This window comes from Eumetopias jubatus, unplaced genomic scaffold (genome assembly GCF_037043125.1).
Source record: "Eumetopias jubatus isolate StellerSeaLion01/CBP00866 unplaced genomic scaffold, mEumJub1_p1.0 scaffold_13, whole genome shotgun sequence".
Taxonomy (NCBI): Eukaryota; Metazoa; Chordata; class Mammalia; order Carnivora; family Otariidae; genus Eumetopias; species Eumetopias jubatus.
Window position 1 is genome coordinate 95,372,812 of NW_028274819.1, and position 11,065 is coordinate 95,383,876.

At 40.8% G+C, this 11,065-nt stretch overlaps 1 pseudogene; it reads right to left on the reverse strand.

Moving 5' to 3' along the window:
- On the reverse strand, positions 1–9,963 carry LOC114226014 (anaphase-promoting complex subunit 15 pseudogene; annotated as a pseudogene).
- Positions 9,964–11,065: the final 1,102 nt, after the last annotated feature.

Consider the following 11,065-nt stretch of genomic DNA (forward strand, 5'->3'; position numbering starts at 1 on the left):
TCAAAGTCCACCCTGGACCATGAACTTGTTTTTGTTCACGTCAGCACTGTTAAATTCCACTGCACTGTCCCCAGCGGCTTCCTTGGACTGGTAGCCCTCCTGAAAGGGTCACAGGGATGCCAGGATGGGTCCAGTTTACTGCGCTCAAAAGTTCAGAAGCCTGTCGTTGCCTTTTTCTTCTTTCTGTCTTTGAGAAAAGGTCAAGTGGCTGCAGAATGTTTCCAGTCCTGAGGGTTAGGATGTCGCTTTGGCAATGGAAGGTAGTTTTTGCATAACTGGGAATGATTTTAGCCCCCGGACTTCAAGGGGATTCCTCATGGCCAGAAGATTTTGAAACCGTGTGGTAAGGAAAAGAAAGGACGGGCATGGGAGGGCTCCAGCTCTGGGAATTGGGATGCCGAGGTGTTGGCTGTGACTTGCATATGTTCTCTGCCCATTTCTGGGCTTTAGCTTCTTCACCTGCCAAATGAGGGTGTTGGCTTTGGCTGGGGATCCCTTGGACTTTGCCAAGGGACCCTTTATGGGCAGGGGTTGTTGGCACTTAACTAAGTCACCCAGGAGCCCCAGGCAACTGAAGGTGGTGTGGGAGAAGCATGGCATCCTCTCATTCTCTTCTTGGAGCAGGGACACTTTGTCAACTTTGTATCATGGGCATTTTATGTAAGGTCTTCTGTGGCAAGATGGTTTAGAGGATCAAAAAACATCTTGAAAACCACTAAACTAGCTGATCTTTAATGCCCAGTCTAGTTCAGAGAGACCGTAATTTAGTAAATGGGAAAGTAAAGACGAATGGAGTGGAATTGGCAAAAGGGGAAGAGGCTGCTGGGAAGAGGGTGAAGGGTGGGCTGGGGAGAGAGAAGTTTCCACACAGGTAGCATGTTAGAGAAAGAGACTCTGCCAGTAGAAGAAATAATAATGATGTGACTCAACAGAATGCTACAATGTGAATCATATTGCAATATAAATGTAGCAAATCAATGTTATATACCTTAAATTTACAGGATGTTATTTGTCAATTACACCTCTATAAAAGAAAACGTAAAAAAAAAAGTCGTGTTAGTCCTGCCCTGTCCTGAGGCACAATTCTAACAGATCTAAGGACCTGGAGATTGGGGACTATTTCACAGTATTATATTTGTCTTTAAGACTCAGTACAGGCACATAGAAAGTCTGTGGTTGTATCTCTACAATTATCTGTGGGTTGTTTAATCTATGAAGCCATGTGACACAGGAGGAAAAACTAAGGCCGAAACACAGTTTGGAGCATCACTCCAAACCAACAAAAAGCTTCTATTTTTCTCACACATTGGAAAAATTAAGATTCCTCCCTCCGTTGCAAAAGGAAGACAGAGAGGGGAAGCTTTATTTATTTATTTATTTATGCCCATCTCTCAACAAAAATCCCAGCATATCATTCTGGAATCGTTGTTGGAGACACTCCATTGTCCCTTGTTTTCTCCTTGCAAGAACCTCATCCCAAATGTCATTGCCCCAGGGTTTGTGTTTCTGACTTGCCACACAACAATAGAAGTGTTGTGAAATATGGTGCAAGCTAAAAAAAAAGGGTTTTCCCTCTTCTCACACAACTTCCGTTTTGTAAAGGCAGCAAAAGGGGAAATTTTATTTCTAAGAAATAGAATACAACTTAATAGCTAGGTATGAGGCAAACAAACCAGGACAAAAACCTTTCCCTTGATTTAAAAGAATGCAGGGGCATCTGGCTGGGTCCGTCAGTAGAGTACTCTTGATCCCAGGGTGGTAGGTTCCAGCTTCAAGTTGGGTGTAGAGATCACTTAAAAATAAAATCTTACAAAAATAAATAAAAGTAAAAGAGTGGAAACAATAGTCATGAACCAAGATACTTGGAAAAATAATTTTCACCATTTAAAAATTCAGTGGGGCTCCTGGGTGACTTAGTTAGGTGCTGACTTTTGATTTCAGCTAGGGTCTTGATCTCAGAGTCGTGAGTTCGAGATACATGTTGGACTCCACACTGGGTGTGGAGCCTACTTAAGAAAATTTAAAAAAATAATAATAATAAATAAATAAAATAAAAAATAAAAAAATAAAGTTTCAGTGATCTTAGGGGTTGTAAGATATAATTTTTGAATATTTGTTTTTAAAAATGTAAGTTTATTTTAAAATTCTATAAAAGACATTTTATTTTTTAAATTTTTAAAAAATATTTTATTTATTTATTTGACAGAGAGAGAGAGAACAAGCACGGGGAGTGGCAGGCAGAGGCAGAGGGAGAAGCAGGCTCCCGGAAGAGCAGGGCGAGCCCAATGTGGGACTCGAATCCCAGGACCCCGGGATCATGACCTGAGCTGAAGGCAGTCGCTTAACCAACTAAGCCACCCAGGCGCCCTATAAAAGACATTTTAATGAATCTTTGTGGGATTGTGTACATTGCTTTAGATATGTTTTTCCAATTCATGAATAATATATTGAAAAAAAAAAACAACAGGCCTCAGATGGAGTCACATTTGCTAAACCCCACCAAGATTTTTATTTAAATTTTTATTTTTTAATTTAAATTAATTAACATATAATGTATTATTAGTTTCAGAGGTAAAGGTCAGTGATTCATCAGTCTTATATACTACCCAGTGCTCATTATACCACGTGCCTTCCTTAACGCCCATCATCCAGTTACCCCATCCCCCTATTCCCCTCCAGGGATCCTCTGTTTCCTATGATTAAGAGTCACTTATGGTTTGTCTCCCTCTCTGATTTCATCTTGTTTTATTTTTTCCTCTCTACCCCTATGATCCTCTGTTTTGTTTCTTAAATCCCACATGAGTGAGATCATATGATAATTGTCTTTCTCTGATTGACTCATTTCGCTTAGCATAATACCCTCCAGTTCCATCCACATCATTGCAAATGGCAAGATTTCATTTTTTTTTGATAGCTGAATAGTATTCCATTATATATATACCACACCTTCTTTGTCCATCCATCTGTTGATGGACATCTGGGCTCTTTCCATAGTTTGGCTATTGTGGACATTGCTGCTATAAACATTGGGGTGCCAGTGCCCCTTTGGATCCCTACATCTGTATCTTTGGGGTAAATACCCAGTAGTGCAATTGCTGGGTCATAGGGTAGCTCTATTTTCAACTTTTTGAGGACCCTCCATACTGTTTTCCAGAGTGGCTACAACAGCTTGCATTCCCACCAACAGTGTAGGAGGGTTCCCCTTTCTTTGCATCTTCACCAACATCTGTCTGTTCCTGAGTGGTTAATTTTAGCCATTCTGACTGGTGTGAGGTGATATCTCATTGTGGTTTTGATTTGTATTTCCCTGATGCCGAGTGATGTCGAGCATTTTTTCACGTGTCTGTTGGCCATTTGGATGTCTTCTTTGAAGAAATGTCTGTTCATGTCTTCTGCTCGTTTCTTGATTATTTGTTCTTTGGATGTTGAGTTTGAGAAGTTCTTTATAAATTTTGGATACTAGCCCTTTATCTGATATGTTATTTGCAAATATCTTCTCCCATTCTGTCGGTTGTCTTTTGGTTTTGTTGACTGTTTACTTTGCTGTGCAAAAGCTTTTTATCTTGATGAAGTCCCAATAGTTCATTTTTGCCCTTGCTTCCCTTGCCTTTGGAGATGTGTCTAGCAAGAAGTTGCTGTGGCTGAGGTCACAGAGGTTGCTGCCTGTGTCCTCCTCTAGGATTTTGATGGATTCCTTCTCACATTTAGGTCTTTTATCCATTTTGAGTTTATCAGTTTCATTCTTCTGCATGTGGCTGTCCAATTTTCCCAACACCATTTGTTGAAGAGATTGTCTTTTTTCCATCAGATATTCTTTCCTGCTTTGTCAAAGATGAGTTGACCGTAGAGTTGAGGGTCCATTTCTGGGTTCTCTATTCTGTTCCAATGATCGATGTGTCTGTTTTTGTGCCAGTACCATACTGTTTTGATGACTGCAGCTTTGTAATAGAGCTTGAAGTCTGGGATTGTGATGCCACCAGCTTTGGTTTTCTTTTTCAACATTCCTTTGGCTATTTGGGGTCTTTTCTGGTTCCATACAAATTTTAGGATTACTTGTTCCAACTCTGTGAAAGAAGTTGATGGTATTTTGATAGGGATTGCATTGAATGTATAGATTGCTCTAGGTAGCAGGACATTTTAACTATATTTGTTCTTCTAGTTCATGAGCATTTCTTTGTGTCTTCCTCAATTTCTTTCAGGAATGTTCTATAGTTTTTAGAGTACAAGTCCTTTGCCTCTTTTGTGAGGTTTATTCCTATATATCTCATGGTTTTGGGTGCAATTGTAAATGGGATCGACTCCTTAATTTCTCTTTCTTCTGTCTCATTGTTAGTGTATAGAAATGCAGCTGATTTCTGTGCATTGATTTTATATCCTGCCACTTTGCTGAATTCCTGAATGAGTTCTAGCAATTTTGGGGTGGAGTCTTTTGGGTTTTCCCCATAGAGTATCATGTCATCAGCGAAGAGTGAAAGTTTGACTTCTTCTTTGCTGATTCAGATGCCTTTTATTTCTTTTCGTTGTCTGATTGCTGAGGCCAGGACTTCTAGTACTATGTTGAACAACAGTGGTGATAGTGGACATCCCTGCCTTGTTCCTGACCTTAGGGGAAAAGCTCTCAGTTTTTCCCCATTGAGAATGATATTTGTTGCGGGCTTTTCATATGTGGCTTTTATGATATTGAGGTATGTTCCTTCTATCCCTACACTATGAAGAGTTTTAATCAAGAAAGGATGCTGTCAAATGCTTTTTCTGCATCAATTGAGAAGATCATATGACTCTTGTCCTTTCTTTTATTAATGTAGTGTATCACGTTGATTGACTTGTGGATGTTCAACCACCCTTGCAGCCCAGGAATAAATCCCACTTGATCGTGGTGAATAATCCTTTTAATGTACTATCGGATCCTATTGGCTAGTATCTTGGTGAGAATTTTTGCATCCATATTTATCAGGGATATTGGTCGGTAATTCTTCTTTTTGATGGTTTTTTTTTTTTTAAGATTTTATTTATTTATTTATTTATTTGACACAGAGAGAGATAGAGAGAGCACAATCAGGGGAAGCAGCAGAGGGAGAGGGAGAAGCAGGCTCCCCCAATGAGCAGGGAGCCGACGCAGGACTCAATCCCAGGACCCAGGGATCATGTTCTGAGCTGAAGGCAGATGCTTAGCCGACTGAGCCACCTAGGTGCCCCTTGATGGGCTCTTTGTCTGGTTTTGGTATCAAGGTAATGCTGGCCTCATAGAAAGAGTTGGGAAGTTTTCCTTCCCTTTCTATTTTTTGAAACAGCTCCAGAAGAATTGATATTAATTCTTCTTTAAATGTTTGGTAGAATTCCCCTGGGAAGCCATCCAGCCCTGGACTCTTGTTTGTTGGGAGATTTTTGATTACTGCTTCAATTTCCTTGCTGGTTATGGGTCTGTTCAGGTTTTCTATTTCTTCCTGGTTCAGTTTTGGTAGTTTTACATCTCTAGGAATGCATCCATTTCTTCCAGATTGCCTAATTTGTTGGCACATAGTTGCTCATAATATGTTTTTGTAATTGTTTGTATTTCTTCAGTGTTGGTTGTGATCTCTCCTCTTTCACTCATGATTTTATTTATTTGGGTCCTTTTTCTTTTCTTTTTGATAAGTCTGTCCAGGGGCTTATCAATCTTATTAATTCTTTCAAAGAACCAGCTCCTAGTTTTGTTGATCTGTACTGTTCTTTTGGTTTCTATCTCACTGATTTCTGCTCTAATCTTTATTAATTCTCTTCTCCTGCTGGGTTAAGGCTTTATTTGCTGTTCTTTCTCCAGCTCCTTTAAGTGTAAGTTTAGGCCCACCAAGATTTAATACCTAACCTAATTGCAATTTCAGCCTTTCTCTGGAGTGGAATTTTTTTTATTATTATTATGTTATGTTAATCACCATACATTACATCATTAGTTTTTGAGTGGAATTTTTAAACCGATCAGTCCAGGATATGCTGATCAGCTCTAGTAAGGTAATCTACTTAAGACCCTTGCCTTCCCCCTAAGGGAAGGTGACCTTGCCTTGAACTATCCTTTCTTTTCTTTTGCTAGTTAACCCCCTGGTCCCATCCTGGTTCTGCCTAGAATATCTGTCCATTTTGCACAGCTCCTGGGTGTCCCTCTCTCCCTGCTAGGTGGGATGCTGCCTGATTCATAAATTGTTGAATAAAGCTGATTTGACCTTCACATTTACTCAATTGAATTTTGGCTTTTAATAATATAATATAAACATAAATAACTTATGACCTATACAAACGGGGAAAATTTTGCTTATGCCAAGCCATAGGTAGAATAATACTCTGGCCAGTGATATGTATTGCATCTTTACTCCGGGAATGAAAATATTAAAAGTGCCTCCCTCACCCTCTGCCTGCCCTATCCTATCCCCAAACCACCCCAGAAGGTGTTTAGCCACACCTTATGACAAGTCCTATTCTCCGATAGGTTTGGAAAAGTAAGCAAGACAATTTACTTCTGTTGACTCATCTTTCAAATGGAAACAAACATATTTAACTCATAGGGTTTTTGTGATAATTAAGCGGATCAAGAATATGAAAATACTAAGCAAGGTGCCACATGCTGGGTGCCACTTGTTAATGAAACTGTTTTTTCCCTGTGTACTGCTCCTCTTCCCATTCTCATGACATGTAGTTTCTTTGTTTAATTAGATCTCAGGACTGCAGAATTAGATTAATCACGATCCATGGTCCATATGGCTCAATTTGAGCTATTTAGCTAGTTTCTATTATCAGTTCATTTTTATTTTTATTTTTTTCAATCCTGTCTCTTTTTTTTTTAGTTTTTTTAAAATTTTATTGTTATGTTAATCACGATATATTACATCATTTGTTTTGGTGTAGTGTTCCATGATTCATTGTTTGTTCATAACACCCAGTGCTCCATGCAGAATGTGCCCTCTTTAATACCCATCACCAGGCTAACCCATCCCCCTACCCTCCTCCCCTCTAGAAACCTCAGTTTGTTTTTCAGAGTCCATCATCTCTCCTGGTTCGTCTCCCCCTCTGACTTACTCCCCTTCATTCTTCCTCTCCTGCTATCTTCTTCTTTTTCTTTTTTCTTAAAATATGTTGCATTATTTGTTTCAGAAGTACAGATCTGTGATTCAACAGTCTTACACAATTCACAGCGCTCACCGTAGCACATACCCTCCCCAGTGTCTATCACCCAGCCACCCCATCCCTCCCACCCCCGACCACTCCAGCAACCCTCAGTTTGTTCCTGAGATTAAGAATTCCTCATATCAGTGAGGTCATATGATACATGTCTTTTTCTGATTGACTAATTTCACTCAGCAGAACACCCTCCAGTTCCATCCACGTCGTTGCAAATGGCAAGATCTCATTCCTTTTGATGGCTGCATAATATTCCATTGTGTATATATACCACCTCTTCTTTATCCATTCATCTGTCGAAGGACATCTTGGCTCTTTCCACAGTTTGGCTATTGTGGACATTGCCGCTATAAACATTGGGGTGCACGTACCCCTTCGGGTCCCTACATTTGTATCTTTGGGGTAAATACCCAGTAGTGCAATTGCTGGATCAAATGGTAGCTCTAATTTCAACTGTTTGAGGAACCTCCATACTGTTTTCCAGAGGGGTTGCACCAGCTTGCATTCCCACCAACAGTGTAGGAGGGTTCCCCTTTCTCCACATCCCCGCCAACATCTGTCGTTCCCTAACTTGTTCATTTTAGCCATTCTGACGGGTGTGAGGTGGTATCTCATTGAGGTTTTGATTTGGATCTCCCAGATGTGTCTGTTGGCCATTTGGATGTCTTCTTTGGAAAAATGTCTGTTTATGTCTTCTGCCCATTTCTTGATTGGATTATTTGTTCTTTGGGTGTTGAGTTTGATAAGTTCTTTATAGATTTTGGATACTAGCCCTTTATCTGATATGTCATTTGCAAATATTTTCTCCCATTCTGTCGGTTGTCTTTTGGTTTTGTGGACTGTTTCTTTTGCTGTGCAAAAGCTTTTTATCTTGATGAAATCCCAATAGTTCATTTTTGCCCTGGCTTCCCGTGCCTTTGGTGATGTTTCTAGGAAGAAGTTGCTGTGGCTGAGGTCGAAGAGGTTGCTACCTGTGTTCTCCTTTAGGATTTTGATGGACTCCCGTCTCACGTTTAGGTCTTTCAACCATTTGGAGTCTATTTTTGTGTGTGGTGTAAGGAAATGGTCCAGTTTCATTCTTCTGCATGTGGCTGTCCAATTTTCCCAACACCATTTGTTGAAGAGACTGTCTTTTTTCCATTGGACATTCTTTCCTGCTTTGTCAAAGATGAGTTGACCATAGAGTTGAGGGTCCATTTCTGGGCTCTCGATTCTGTTCCATTGATCTATGTGTCTGTTTTTGTGCCAGTACCATACTGTCTTGATGATGACAGCTTTGTAATAGAACTGGAAGTCCGGAATTGTGATGCCACCAGCTTTGCTTTTCTTTTTCAATATTCCTCTGGCTATTCGGGGTCTCTTCTGGTTCCATCCAAATTTTAGGATTATTTGTTCCATTTCTTTGAAAAAAGTGGATGGTATTTTGATGGGGATTGCATTGAATGTGTAGATTGCTCTAGGTAGCATTGACATCTTCACAATGTTGGTTTTCCCAATCCATGAGCATGGAACGTTTTTCCATTTCTTTGTGTCTTCTTCAATTTCTTTCCTGAGTATTTTATAGTTTTCTGAGTACAGATCCTTTGCCTCTTTGGTTAAATTTATTCCTAGGTATCTTATGGTTTTGGGTGCAATTGTGTAATGGGATCGACTCCTTGATTTGTCTCTCTTCTGTCTTGTTGTTGGTGTATAGGAATGCCACTGATTTCTGTGCATTGATTTTATAGCCTGGTACTTGACTGAATTCCTATATGAGTTCTAGCAGTTTTGGGGTGGAGTCTTTTGGGTTTTCCACATAAAGTATCATATCATCTGCAAAGAGTGAGAGTTTGACTTCCTCTTTGCCGATTTGGATGCCTTTGATTTCTTTTTGTTGTCTGATTGCTGTGGCTAGGACTTCTAATACTATGTTGAATAGCAGTGGTGATAGTGGACATCCCTGCCGCGTTCCTGACCTTAGGGGAAAAGCTCTCAGCTTTTCCCCATTGAGAATGATATTCGCTGTAGGTTTTTCGTAGATGGCTTTTATGCTATTGAGGTATATACCCTCTATCCCTATACTCTGAAGAATTTTGATCAAGAAAGGATGCTGTACTTTGTCAAATGCTTTTTCTGCGTCTATTGAGAGGATCATATGATTCTTGTTCTTTCTTTTGTTAATGTATTGTATCACGTTGATTGATTTGCGGATGTTGAACCAGCCTCAATCCTGTCTCTTTATTAAAGAGAGCTAGAAAGAGACTATACCTGGCAACCAAGGAGTGAGATACTGGGCAGAAAGGTGGGGTGGGCTCAGGTGCTGGGGCCTCAAGGGGCCCAGGAGACCTGTTCCTAGCAGTGGCTGAAGAGATACCCAAGGATGAGCTTTCAGGCACCGGGGCAACCAGCTGGTTCTGCAGGGGGTGCAGGGTGAACTGGGCTGGACTGGAATTTCCCTGAGGCCGTCGAGGTCTATCTGGATCATCCACTGGTCCTGACCCTGTTCGTTGCTTCCCTTGTCCACCTCATTGACTTCTCCAGCTTCTGGTGACTCCTTGTGGTTGTTCCTCTCATCCGTGTTCTGCATGTCCTCAACATCCTCTTCACTATCCGCATCATCATCCTCACCCTCCTCTTCCTTGTCATGATGGCGCTCTCAGGACAGCTTGCCAATAGGCACCAGGTTTTCGTCTCTGTCTGCGATGCTCTGGAGTCAGGCCCAATCGTCTTGTTCTTGCTGCTGCTGCAGCTCCGTCTCGTCCACACAGGGTCGATCCAGATTAAACCCCAGTGCTCGGTCATACAGCGGAAGAGTGAGGGAAACAAGGTGGACATGGCTCCTAGACTGAGGTAAAGGGTCAGGTGAATCCAGCTTTCAGATGTGTTTAGTTGGGGTTTTTATTGGCTTACAATACAATTTGGGGGTAGGGTGGAGTAGAAGGTAGCGGGGAAGCAGCTCTTGAGTCCGGGCTTCACCACGTACTAGCTGTTTGACCTTGGCCAAGTCACTGAACCCCCCTGAGCCTCAGTTTCCTTATCATGCCAGGAGGCAGCAGCTGGCTATCAGTTCATTTTTAATAATACAATAATCATCCACAAACCCTTCACCTACAGCAAAAGTGAGGACCTTGACAATAACCTACATCTTATCCGATGACCACTCTCTCCTCCAATGAGCCCATCCCCTGCCTCCCCATGCCCCAGGATCTTTATCCTGTGTTTTATAGTCATCATTTCCTTGTTTTCCTTTTCATTTAACTTTATTGAATCTATAAGTACTCCTGAAAAGGATACCTAAACATTTTTAGATGTTTTTAATATCACAAAATGTATAATGCTGTTTGAAACCTTTTTGGGTTTCCTGTCTTTTGTTCAGTAGTATATGGCTAACATATAGCCATACTGGTGAATGTTGGATCATTCATTGATGTGATTGATGTATAATTGTCATGTTTGGATGATTTATAAGTTTTTGCTTTTATGACTCTTACCACTATGAACACTGTTTACATGCCTCCAGCTGTACATGTATAACAATTACTCTTGGGTATATCCCTAGAAGGAGTCATCTTCAACTTAGAAGGTAGTACAAAATGTTCTCCAAAGTTGTTATGAGACAGGGGGATTGAATGACTCCATAAAAATCTGTGTTTTGTTCCTTTTCTTGTTCCTATTCTTGCTAGGACCGGTATTCCCCCACCTCACTATACACATGCGTCATAACGCAAATAGCGTTGTCTTCCTTGTAAGGGACAAGAAGTGAATGATTTCTCTCAAATAGATAACATCTAAGGAAGGACCAGGTGAGAATGACAAGGTGGAGCCATCATTTGCATTTTCCTGACCACCAGCGCTAGACACATCTCCATACCAAGACTCTCTGGCTCCGAGGAATAATACCTGGGCCCTCATCTTTGTTCTAACCAGTTCCTGGATG